The sequence below is a fragment of the Equus asinus genome, chromosome 12, assembly GCF_041296235.1.
Source record: "Equus asinus isolate D_3611 breed Donkey chromosome 12, EquAss-T2T_v2, whole genome shotgun sequence".
NCBI lineage: Eukaryota > Metazoa > Chordata > Mammalia > Perissodactyla > Equidae > Equus > Equus asinus.
In genome coordinates this window covers 68,229,816-68,243,067 of record NC_091801.1, presented here as the reverse complement: position 1 = coordinate 68,243,067, position 13,252 = coordinate 68,229,816, and the positions used below count along the sequence as shown (strand labels likewise).

Genomic DNA, 13,252 nt, shown 5'->3' with positions numbered 1-13,252 from the left:
GGTTGTACTTCTACCTCACACCATATACAAAAATTAACACTAAATGGACTAAAGACCTAAATTTAAGAGCTAAAACTACAAAATTCTTAGAAAAAAACGGGCAAATTTTTATGACCTTGAGTTTGGCAATGATTTCTTAAATATGGCACCATAAACACTAACAACAAAAGGAAAACTAGATAAATACAATTTCATCAAAATTAAAAACGGTCATGCTTCTAGTACAGATACTATCATAAAGAACTATTAAAACTCAACAACAAAAAGAATCCAATAACGGATGTGAATGTTTTCGATGACAACAATTTTGAGGTGTTTGGTCAGGTATATTGGAAGATGCCCCTCTTGAGATTTGTCTGTTTTTCTTATGATTTGATTGGGATTCTGGATTGTTGGGAGAAAGATCACGAAAGTAAAGTGATTGTATCAAGGTTACATGTTATCAATGTGATTTATGACTTGATTGACCTTGATCACCTGCAGAAGTAGTTTCAGGTTTGTCCATTGTAAAATTGCCTTCCCCTCCCTTTTCGTGTTACACTTTGAAAGATTACTATGCACAGCCCACTCTTAAGGAGTGGAGAGTTAGGCTCCCCTTTGCCTTTTTGTTTTTAACTGATTCTGTCAGGGATCCCTGTAAATATGCACTATGGGATCAGTTGAGGTTATTTCAGACTCACTTGTCTTCACTACATGCACATGCACACACAGTACTTTGTTGCTCAAAATATTGCAATTGAGAGAGTGCTCCATAACATAAGGGACTTTGTTAGGACTTGAATTTAAGGTAACTACTTTTTGCTGAGGGATCCTGTGGGCGTAAAAACTCACTTTATATTAGGACATTAAGAAAAAGATTGCCAGTTTGCCTCCTAATATCCATTCTCTCATTCCTTGTAACAAAGTCCTGGAAATAAGTAAAAATAAATTAATTCATAAAATAATAAAAATTTTCCTGCTGAAAAATGTTTTCTTCCATTGCAGCAAGATGTGACTAAGTTCTGGCCAATGAAATACAAAGGAAAGTGAGCACAATTTCTAGGAAAGCTCTTTGAGAGCCCTCTCTGCCCTTCTGTGCTTCCTTGTACCTGCTGCCTGAAATATATATGTGTATATTATATAAATATGTAAAATATATATAATAAAATATATATTATACAAATATAAAGTGGCTGTATATATATAATGACAAGGAACTCTGGAAGCTATCTTGAACTATGAGGTGACCTTAAAGATGGAACGCAAGCCCTACTTCATAAAAGTAGAAAAAGAGCCTTGCTCATGATCACTTTAGGGGATTGCTGTTCAAGCCCTTAACTGTATCTGGACTTGAAAGAGAAATAAACTGTCTTGTTTAAGTTGCTGTTGTCGAGTGGATCTCCATTATTGAGAAAGGACTGCAAGAAAGGATACATAAAGAGTTGGGGACAATATTTTTGATGCTTAGGGACTCAGAAGGTCTTATTCAGGACTTACTGTTTATAGGAAGTAAAAGCTGGAAAAATAAGAAGACAATGCGTCCTTGAGCACACAGGTAGCGTGATCAAATGGACTTGAAAGCTTTTCTTGGATGGTCTAGAGAAGTGACAGGCTAGAGGAAGGAGAATGAAAAGGAAGTCTTCAGAGGTGTTTTTGTAAAGGAAAGCTTAGTAAGACCTTGTTTGGTAATACAATGCACCCTAAAGATAATTCCAGAGTTGTAAAGATAAACTCTCAGGGGATCGGTGGGGATATTGACAGTGATAGAGAACAGGTGCCAATTTCAGGGATGAGTTGGGTACAATTGGAAACATCTTGATTTTCAGGTAATATAGGGATGCTGGAGAGGCAGAAGACAGTATAGTCTTCCTAGTCCATATTTTGCACCTAACTTTCGTGGTAGACTGAAACATGACCATCCAAAACATACCTTCATCCTAATCCTGGGAACCTGTGAATGTTTCCTTTAGTGGCAAAATGAAAAACGAGAGCGTTTTTTAGAAGTAATTAAATTAAGGATCTTGAGGTAGAGTGTCCTGGATTATTTGTGTGGGCCCTAAATGCAATCATGTATCCTTATAAAAGGGAGACAGGGAGACTTTAGAAGAGAAGGCAATGTGACAGTCAAGTCAAGGATTGGTGTCATGTGGCTATAAGCCAATGAAATGCTGGCAGCCAGCCTCCAGGAGGTGGAAGAGGCAATGAACAAACTCCCTTAGTTCCTCCGGAGGAGAGCAGCCCTACCCACACTGGTTTTGGCCCAGTGGGACCGATTTTGGCCTTCTGGCCTCCAGAACTGAAGGAGTTGTGGTTGTCTGGAAGTACCAGTGGTGAGAAAGAACCACCATTTTAAGTCTTTCACCTTGAGATGAGTCTCCCTAAGAAGAAGAGGAAGTTGTCATGAGAGTAAAATGAGGAAGGAAATGAAAGAGGTTCTGAATTGATTTTATACGGAGGGGGATTTCTCACCTTGTAGTAGGAGTGCTGCCAGTTTCAAAGCAAAAGGAATGAGAATAGCTTTGCTTGTTTTTCTCTTGTTTTAATCAGGGAGAAGGGCATGATTGGAATGGGGCAGGACAGGTTGCAAAAATACTTCTTCAAACTATTCTTACTAAGGCCACTAGTGACTGCCATTTTCCTAAATCAAATGTACACACCTTAGTCCTTTTCATACTCTGCCACTCTGCATCCTTCCATGACACAGAGCGCGTCTTTCTTGAAGCGAGTTTTCTCCTGCCTGCTGTGACGCTACGCTCGTGGGTTTCCCTCCGGAGTCCAGAAAAGAGCTGCTCTGTACTTTTTTTCCTTTTTGATGACCTCCCTCTACTCTTAGTCTTCATGTTGTTCTCCAGAGCTTGATCCTGAGCTCTCTTCTCTCTGCGCTCTTTCTCCAGGTGTGGTTCCCTGCTCTCAAGGCTTTAAATACAGGTATTTCAACTGTATATCAACCTCTCCCAAATTTATATTTCCAGGCCATATCACTTTTCTGAACTACAGACCAACACATTTTGATCTTTCCTTGAAACCTGCTGCTCCTCCCAAGTTCCTCTTTTCAATGAATCTACCATCTACTACCATCCATCCAAACGCCAAAGCCAGAAATCTAAAGCTTCCCTCTCTCTCAACTTCCAATCCATCACCAAGTCCTGATTTTCTGTCTCCCAAATACCTCTCAGATCTCTCCATTTCCTCCCCGGCTCTCTCAACCCACTATAATCACATGTCTGTCCTACAGCAAGAGCCTCCTGATGAGTCTTGCTTATACTCTTGCCCCCACCATCCATTCTCCAACCAGTAGCCAAAATATTCTTTTAAGAAACTCAGATCTGATGCCATCATTTGCTCGTGCTCATTAGTGCTTCCCATTGCTGACGCTTGTTATGGCTCCTGCCTACCTCTCAGCTTCATCTCCCCACTTTTCTCCTGGCCCACAATACGCCACCCATGATAGCTTTTTTTCAGTTTTTTTTTCTACCTCTAGGCTTTTCAAAATCCTCTTCCTATTCTTCATTTCTCAGCATAAAAGTCACTGTCTTGGAGAAGTTTTCCTGACCCTCCTCAATCTAAGTATTTCCTATTTTAATCTCTCATTTAATCCCCAATATTCTTACATGACACTTTTCGTAATTTGTAGCTGTATATTTTATAATGTTTATTTGTTTAATGTTTGTCTCACCACGAGACATAGGCTTTTTAAGGTCAGGAGCTAAGTTTGTTCTGTTTTATGACTGTAGATCCAGCCCTTACCATAATAGGACCATAGGTGACACTAAATAAGTCTCAGTTGACTTCATGACTGGGTAATGGATAAGGAGAGCAGAAGATTAAGGAGCAGAATAGGAAGATAGGAAGTTAATGGAAAATGGAGGCCCATGGGGGCTATGGTGAGGGGAAGCCCACACTTCAGAAAAGGAGAATGGGATCTACCTAATAGCGTCTAAGTTTTAAAAAGACACAAAGTCATCCCAATTTTATTTTTAGGAGCTGCTTCTGTTAGATTTATCCAATTCCATGGCTATGTAAGAACACATTTTCACTTTGGTTTGCTGAGAGTTAATTGTCCACGTATTAGGCATCCTCCTGAGACTGAAACCCGTCTAATCAATAATTGTATTTTTTTAGCTTTTCATAGTCATTCCATAAAATGACTGTGAAAAGACTGGAAGGTTGTGGGGTTTTTTGTTAGTTTGCTTGTGTGAGGAAGATTGGCCCTGAGCTAACATCTGTGCCAATCTTCCTCTATTTTATGTGGGACACCGCCACAGCATGGCTTGATGAGCAGTGTGTAGATCCGTACCTGCGATCTGAACCTGTGAACCCTGGGCCTCCAAAGCAGAGTATGTGAACTTAACCACTATGCCACCGGGCTGGCCCTATGTTTTGTTTTTTGACTAGCTCTGGAAACAAGCACAAAATACCAAGAAATATATATGTATATGTAACTATATATTTATATATTTACAATAAATTATATTTAAAATAAACATAAGATAGAATTTATATATAAATTGTTTATAAATATAAAATGAATTATATTTCTATATAAATAGTGATAAGAGAGTAGCTATCAGTTAAAGTGTTGGATTACGAATAGATGGGTTTTATTGGTTAAGATTCTTTTGGTTGCAATCAACAGAAATTCTCTCTGGCTAACTTTAGCAAAAAAGGTGTATTTTTGAAAGGATGTAAGTTATCTCGTGGATGGTCAGAACAACCAAAAGTCGCTGGAGAGAAACAGGGCTGCTCTAATTGTTATTAATGTGACTCAACAGAGACACCCAGACCCAGTGTTTCTCTGTTTTAGATTTCCAAGTTCCCCCTAACAAAGAATTGGATTGGTCTTGATGTCCTTCCTAGCTATGGCCAGAGACCAGGGCCATATAATTTAGACATTGCTATAGGAAACCCCCATTATAAGGAAGTGTGAACCCTGCAGCTACCCTAAGATTTGTCTGTCATAAAGGTTAACAAAGCTGCAATTACTGACATAATTTCTAGTATCCATTTGAGCCAGTTCTCTGATACACACGTGAAACTCTCTCACCTTGTGTGCACTTTGCACATTGTATCTTATTTAATCCTTACAAAGACCCTAGGAGGTAAATTCTAGTATTATTTTCATTTTACAAATAAAGAAAGGCTTAGATAGATTAATTTGCTCAGTTTCACACATAAGTGGCAGAAGCAGGACTCCGCTAGGTCTGTGTGATTGAAACCCATGTTTGTAAGCACCTCCCCTGAACAGACACTGCAGGTGCCCTTCTTATATGCTCTTGGCATCCAACATTCAGGTACGTGCCATTGGCAACCTCCTGCAAACATTTGTAAACCACACCTGAGGCTTTTCTCGTGGTCCATGCTGGATGTAGGCTAGAAGTGAAGGGAAGTTAACATGCCTGGGAATAGCTGCCATCCAGACATAGATGCGAGTTGGGACAATTCTGAGGTGTGTTCTACACGTTGTCTCTAGGTTCCCCATTGGGATTGAGGCCCGGGTCTCAGAGCAATCACCTGCCCCAAACTGCGCTCTATGTTAGCTTCCTTCCCTTTCCCAACCCACTCCTCCACTCCCCTGCTTGTATTTCTCAGCATCGCCTCCCAAGTAACCCCTTGCCCTCGCATCCTTTACTCAGGGGATGCTCTAGGGAGAACCCAACCTAAGCTCCCTTGATAAAAAGTAGAAAAATATGAAACGCCCTGACAATAACTATAAAATTTTTTTGGGTTTCTCAGCTGTTATTGAACCTCACAAACCAGCATTATTTCCTTAATATTTTATTGTGATGGCCTAACAATTTTATTTTCAAAGTTCTTCCCATTTCAAAGATTGTCTTAATTCTTTTGGAGCAATGTGGAATTATGTCTTTATTCTGCTTTTAAGAGGAGAAATCTGGAAGCTTCATGTTTAGGCTATGTAATTTTAGTATGCAAAGGTTGGGAATGAGATCACTACATTTGAGCAATCAGCCCTGCCAACATCCGCGCTCTGGCTGGGAGTCAGAGAACAGCACTTAACATGCAGCGAGAGGGCTCCGGGAATACCACTACCTTCAGAGCACACGCCAAATCCAAATGATTTCAACATTCACAAGATAAGGGACTGGAACCCTTAATGCATCAAACAGTGCCCAACATGGGGCCCCTGAACATGCAGACGTTGTGAGCTACAAGTGTTGGTTTAAAGGACCATTGTGAAACTTCAACTGGCTTAAAGATTGACTGGGGGGAAGAAAGGGTGGCTCGTTGCAATAGATAATGTATTCATGAAATAATTTGGAAACTGATTACGTGTGATGAATCCTAATTATAGCTATTTACTGTGCTGAATATTTAAGAAAAGCAGGGTCTTAAAAAAAGACACAAGGTTTTGCTTTAATCATTTAGGAAGAAAAATAAGTTACCGAATCTTACGTTCTGTAATTATTTTTTTCATTCAGTTTACGTGTTTTATATTTAGGACCACAGCATATGTCTCTTCTGTTTCTTCCTTAAATTTTTCTTGTCTCCTTCCCCCCCAACTAGGGAGAAAATGTAAATTACCACCATCACTCAAATGAATTCCCTGGTTTCTTCTGAACCTTCACCTCACAGCTGTTGCATGAAATATAATCACTAAAATACTAGCTAAATGAAAATGTCTATCCAAAATGACAATTTTCTAATATTCTTACACAAAATAACCTTGCAGGAGAAGAAACAGAGATAACTGAACGTATTTTCTTTCATCTAAAAATAGCTAATCTGGAAATACATCAAAATGCTAATAGTGGTTAGGAAGAGAGAACCATGGATAGAGTCTTATCTCTATTTTTTTTAAGTTTCCGCAAAGTGATTATATTCCTTTGGTAATACAAATGTTTTATAAAAACATAAAAGTTACTTTTAAGCTCTAGTATTTATTTTAATTATGAAAACTGAAATATTTAAAGGAAGGTAAAAAATCAGAAAAAATATTCTTGTGTATCTAAACTGAAAAATTATGTCCGTGTATTTTTATATTATCCCTGACTGTCTTTGGGCAAGTGTTTTTCAAAAAAGTTGTTAAAAGTCTGCAGACCTATCTGTGTGCTCAGAAAGGAGATGTGTAACCTTTGGGTACATGCATAACATAAGCCTAGTGTTATATTACCCTGCTGGCTGTAAGCTGCCGACCTCTCATGCAGCTATGAAGCAGGAGGGAAAGAAATGTGTAAGGATGAGGGAAATTGCAAATTGAGAAATTAACTTAATGACACGTCCAAGCCAACTGGTCTGTATTTTCAATTTATAACATTCACAATTAAAATGAGATAATGGGAGTTAAACTCCATTACAAATGACAAGACACAACACTCATATGTTATTATTAGAGTATTTTAATTGTAGTTATGAGGGCAGGGACTATTTCTGTTTAGTCCAATTAATATTTGCTGAATTTATGTATATATGTATTACTGAGGACCTACTGTGTGCAAGGCATTAGGAGAGAGAAGAATGAGATGTGGCCCCTGCCCCCCAAAGAATGTACAGCACGGTAAAATTACATATCAACACACCTAAATTGCCTCATACTTCACTAAAGAAATTAGGTTTGCCTTTACTTTATCATCCAAGGCTGAGAGGATGGACTATTGACTTCACTCTGGTGGAAAAGGAGGGCCTGTGGAATCAATATGGGTTTCAATCTTCTTGAACATCTTCTCCACAAAAGATGCCTTTGTTAAGGTAACATGGCTGAGATATTTACCTCTCACCAGACTGTCCTTGTGCTCCTCCACGTTTCCGGTGACTAGGGCTGATCAAAGAACTCTAAGCAGAAGTACACGTGTCACTTCTAAACCGAAACATTTAATAGCTAGTGGAAATCTCACTTCCCCCACCCTGGGCAACCTGGAAGACCTGTACACAACATAGCCCAAAAGAGGAAGCAGCCTGGATCCCCGAGCCACCATTCGGTAGGGAGTGGCCCCAGAGAGACACTGAGAGCTACAAGACAGCTCGATGAATGAGAAATCCTGACATGTGAAGCCCAGGGTAGCTGGGTTTGTTACAGCAGCACGGCCTAGTCTGTTTTGACAAACAGAAATACTAATATACTCACTTAATGGTTGTTGAACCTGTGATGGAGGAATCAGTGTGAAGGCGAGACTATGAGATCTGTTTTCTAAAAGTGGCCAAAAATTGATGTGTCTTTCTGTGCTGATCCCCTCCACAAACAGTGGAAAAGATGTGACCAGCTGCCAGCCCAACCCAGGCCCCTTCTACCCAATATTTAAACCTGAATAACCTTCTGCCCCCACAACTTGTGGGACCCGACCAAGGCAATCTTCTTGAGCATCAGTTTCTTAGTCTATAAAAAGGGGGATGTAGTACTAATATTCATAAGATTGTTTTGAAAATTAAATTATATAGAAAAACACTGAGCTGGGGGCCTGGCAGGGAGGGATGCTTCATAAGAGTTGTTTGCCTCCGCTACTCTTTACCTGAGGCCAGCGGTTCTCAACAGTGACTGCATTTTGGAATTATTTGGGAAGCTTAAAAAAAAAAAAAAAATCAGTGCCCGTATCCCACCCTAAACCAAATCATCAGAATCTTTGGAGGTGGGGCTGGAGTATAGATGTGTTTTTATTTTTTTAATTTTTTTTCCTTTTTCTCCCCAAAGCCCCCCGGTACATAGTTGTATATTTTTAGTTGTGCATCCTTCTAGTTGTGGCATGTGGGATGCCACCTCAGCGTGGCTTGATGAGCGGTGCCATGTCCGCGCCCAGGATTTGAACTGACGAAACACTGGGCTGCCGCAGCAGAGCAAGGGAACTTAACCACTCAGCCACAGGGCGGGCCCCTAGATGTGTTTTTAAAATGTTGAGAAACATTGCCTTAGGCAATGTGTAAGTGAAATATTTGATTATATATAATCTAAAATAAAGCCTTCATAATAAAAGAAAACTTCAAAGTACATAGTGGGACCACTTTTTCACAAACGTGGAGCTTTATAAAAGGCTTATTTATAAATAGCAGACACAAAGAGTCAATAAATAGTTACTGGATGCTCTCAGGGACTGAAGGGCATTCTGATAAGCAGAACTGCAGATAAGCCCAGTGATGTTGCAACGGAAAGAACAGGCTCAGATACCATTTACATTGTTTATAGCGATGACTGTTTTCGTGTTGTTATGGGCTGAATTGTGACTCCCTCAGAATTCACATGTAGAAGTCCTAACCCCAGCACCTCAAAACGTGACTATATTTAGAGATAGGATCTTTGCAGACGTACTTAAGTTAAAATGAGGCCATTAGGGTTGACCCTAATCCTATATGACTGGTGCCCTTATAAGAGAGGAATCTGAATGCAGACATGTACCGAAGGAAGATGATGTGAGGACACTGGGGGAAGACCACTGTCTGTCTACAAGTCAAGGAGAGAGACCTGGAACAGATCCTTCCCTTACAGCCCTCAGAAAGAACCAACCCTGCCGACACCTTGGTCTTGGACTGAGGGTCTCTGGGACTGTTTCTGCCAGTCTGTGGTACTTCCTTATGGCAGCCCTAGCAAACCAGTACACCTGTGCACAGCTGAAGGCGTGGTAGGTGTTTGGTGAGTGGGTGGGAGAAATAGCCACTCTGATTCCACTTTATCAAGAGCTGTTCAGAGAGGAGGTGGGTTTTTATACGGGCCCGGAAGTTGAGTATTTTGACTATATGATGGGACGGTAGCTTAAAATATTAGAGAAGGCTGCCTGTGTCCGGGTAACGTGAGTGACTGTGTCTGCTGGCTCACACCCATCTTCTGAGGAACTGCCCTTGCTCACAGCCTCTGCTGCCCACATAAAGCTGCCCTTTCCCCCCAGGTCTGCCCACCCCTCCTGCCATGGCAGATTGGACTAAGCGAACTTTTTAAGAAAAGATGTGCTGGACCAATCAGATTCTCTCTCTTGATTTTGAAGTTGGGACACTGAGAACCAGGCCATTTAGCTCTAAGGAACAAAGACTCCTAGGTTAAGGCCACTTGGCTGGGCCACGTTCTAGAGGAATCTTAAAAGGAGAGTCAAGGGAGGAGAGGATGGAGTGCACATGCAGGGACAAACAGTAGCTTTCGCTTCTTTGGTTGAGCCAGCTTGAGCGGGATTCTGTACCACAACCAGAAGAGTGTTAACTGGAACATCATGAAATCAAGATGAGAAAATCAGTCACCCCTGTGACCAATAGCCAGCCAACCACTGGAGGTGTGACTGAGGCTGTCCTAGATGAGCCAGCGCCTGGATGATCCACTGAAGTAAGAATGATTTCATCCTGGACTAGGCAGCCCCTAGACAACCCACCTGCTAACCACAGATGCATCAGTCAGTCCAGCCAAGATCAGCCAAACCCTGCCCAGATCATCAGAACCACCCGGCCAACACACAGACTTATGAGCTAAATGATTGCTGAGGCTTTTAAGCCACTAACTTTGGTGGATTTGTTACGCAGCAACAACTGCTATTGTAGAGAATCTGGGACTTGAACAGAGGACCATCTGACTTCAACACCAGTGAATGCTCTCAAATCTTCTGCACACTGTCACCTGGCGAATCCAATGCCTTCCTTCTGGGAAGCAGCATATGTAGCATCGTCATTAGATTTTAGGATCAGTCAGCGTGGGTTCAAAACCCACCTTTCCTTGCAGATTACTGGGCAACTGACTAGGCAGGTTACCCTCTCTAAACCTTGGCTTCCTCATGTTAACTGCAAACAATACCAACTACCTCCCAGAGACACCAGAAGGGTAAAATGAGATAGTATATCTAAAGTGTCCAGAGTTTAGTGAGCCATGAGGTTTCCCGGAAGATGGAAATCTGCAATGGGTCCAAAAGTTCTTGATGACTGAAGTAGAATTCCCCTTCAGTGTTGATGTCCAACCAACTCACAGTTCTAGGAATGGATACCTCTTCTTAGAGATAGTGACTTTTTATAGCTTGTAATTCTTGGTTCTACAAGGCTGCAATAAGTTTTCCCCCAATTATAACCACTTTTCTAGATCACTATTTCTCAAAGTGAAGGGTCATCAGCTGCCTGTCAAATGTAGATTCACAGCCTCATCCAGACCTACGGAATTAGACTCTCCTGGGGGACGCTACATTTTAAACAAAGTTCCCTGATAATTTTCACGCACATTAAAGTTTAAGACCTGCTGCTCTAGACTCCTCTGCTAAGACTTTAAAACACAGCGAAAACTAGCATTTTCTTACTCTAGCATTGCCTTCTGGTTGGATGTTCTCCTAAAGTTATTTGCGTCCTAAGATTTTAAGTCAAAAAAGATACACTGGCATCTTTTTTTCAGAGAGTGTTGACATAGACACTAACTTTTTGGTGGAAATAGAGTGCACACGGATGAATGAACCAACCCAGACGACACCATGATTGTTTTCAAAAGAGGTGTATCAACATGTTACTCCTTGAATAAATACTGGGAAATCAGTTTTTCCTATTTTTCCTCTTTTGAGTCTATAGTCCTATATAGAAATATATGGTCTCATACTGGATACTGAAGTATGGGAAGAGTGGAGTGGGAGGACATTTACCAAGAATATTAACTCGTCCTTATTGTTGTTATTATCAATAACATTATTATTTTCACAAAGCAAGCATTCAAAGGAAGAGGGAATGACCTGACCCTGAACTGACTTTGAAAGTTTGTTCAGCCTGAACTAGCTTTAGCAGGAATGTTCTGTCCACCTTCTGAAGCAGCCGTTAGAGGGAATTGTGGGAGTGTTTCACTAGGGCAAAATTCTCAAATTCACCTAACTATAGCTAAGAGTTTAAAGTATGTTAGCTTGATGTCTTTTTGGCTGATCTGTTTCATGATATCATGTTTTTTAGGAGACTTTGTCACCAAAAGTAGAAAAAGGAAAAATAAAAACAGAAGGAAACTACCCCAAAAAGTGCTGTTGGAAGCCTGTTCCTCTTCAGCTGACACCAGTGCTTCGAACTTTTGATTCAAAGCTCTTGAATTCCCTACAAATATTTTTTTTCACTGTTGCAAAGGTGGACGAGGCTCTAAATAGCAAGAGTGCTGTGCTTTTTAAAGGCTGCTGGACAACTTCTCATCTCTAACACTACTGAAGTTTTGCCACACCAGACTGTGTATGACAAACCGCAAAACATATGCATAAAAAAATCTAGACTCTTCTAATTGAGCCAATCCTTGGGTAAAATCTTACTTCTGGAGTCCCACAGCTGTTGAAATCAGTCATATTTACAATTTTTACAAATGAGTTTATTTTAATAAAAACAAGTTACTCTGAGCATGATCTCTAAACAGATTTATGTGGGCTGGCACAATCTGCTATGCTAAACATATATTCATAATGCTTAGGTCTGCAACCAATTTTTTTGAGTGTGATAACAGTCTTGCTTTGTAAAAGGATACCAAATAATTGGCAGCAATTCAGCTAAGGACACTGTTCTCAGCACCGTGCTATTGAAATTCTTTTCCTGGACAGAATTGCCCTGTGGGCATGGCCCTAAATTGGAAGGACTCTGGGCTACTGGCATTGGGCAGTGAACCAGGCAGACAGCTTATAGAGAGAAGGAGGTGACTCTATAAACTGGTACTACAGAAGAGGAGGAGGAGGATGGGTGGGAGAAGAGGAAGGAAGGAATAAAGGAAGAGAGGGAGGGAGGGAAGAAGGGAGAGGAAGAGAGACGGAGGGAAGGAGAGAGAAGGGAAGGTGAGATTTATATTCGTCAATCCGTACCTTTAAAGGGGTCTCTTTATGTATCTCTCCTTGATCTCTTCTCACCTCTCATCTTGCTTGATGTTTTTATGCTCATGTTTTTTGCTTGGTTTCTAGACTGTAATCTCCTTGAAGACAGAAATATCGCCTGACTCAGCCTGGCAGCTCCCACAGTGCCTGATATAATACGCTGGTGCTCAAAAACCTGATTGTTAAATGCATGAACGGAAGAATGAATTTCTGTATCTGAAGCATTTCCTTTCTTCAAGTCCTAAAGCAGAGGTTCTCGGTGGGCACAGTACTGCCCCCTGGGGGGCATATTGAAATTTTGTGGGGGCAGTTTTTGTCGGGTATTGTTCTCATATTGGTGCCAGTGTATTTGTATAGTGAAAAACGTATTATCTTTTATTGATGTTAGTATTGTATTTTAGAATAAACTACTTTCCTCTTTTTTGCCTTTGTATTATTAGAACATTACATTGGTTTCTTGAAATTATTTGTGTAGTTTACATTATCTATGAATTTAATTCCGGGAGAGTAAAGTGGTATTCAATTTTTGTTGTAAATACAGAGTGTTGAGT

The 13,252-nt window shown here is 40.6% G+C and overlaps 1 long non-coding RNA gene across 2 annotated transcripts in view; it reads right to left on the bottom strand.

Moving 5' to 3' along the window:
* LOC123275720 (uncharacterized) overlaps positions 1 to 12,870 on the bottom strand; it is a 50,788-nt gene extending 37,918 nt beyond the window's left edge. The window contains exons 1-2 of one of the 2 annotated variants that reach the window (XR_011493330.1): positions 12,693 to 12,870; positions 1,477 to 1,591 (exon numbers count right to left, since the gene is read on the bottom strand). This is a non-coding gene — a long non-coding RNA (uncharacterized lncRNA). The remainder of the gene's footprint in view (positions 1 to 1,476; positions 1,592 to 12,692) is intronic. The other variant, XR_011493329.1, reaches the window with a different exon arrangement.
* Positions 12,871 to 13,252: the final 382 nt, after the last annotated feature.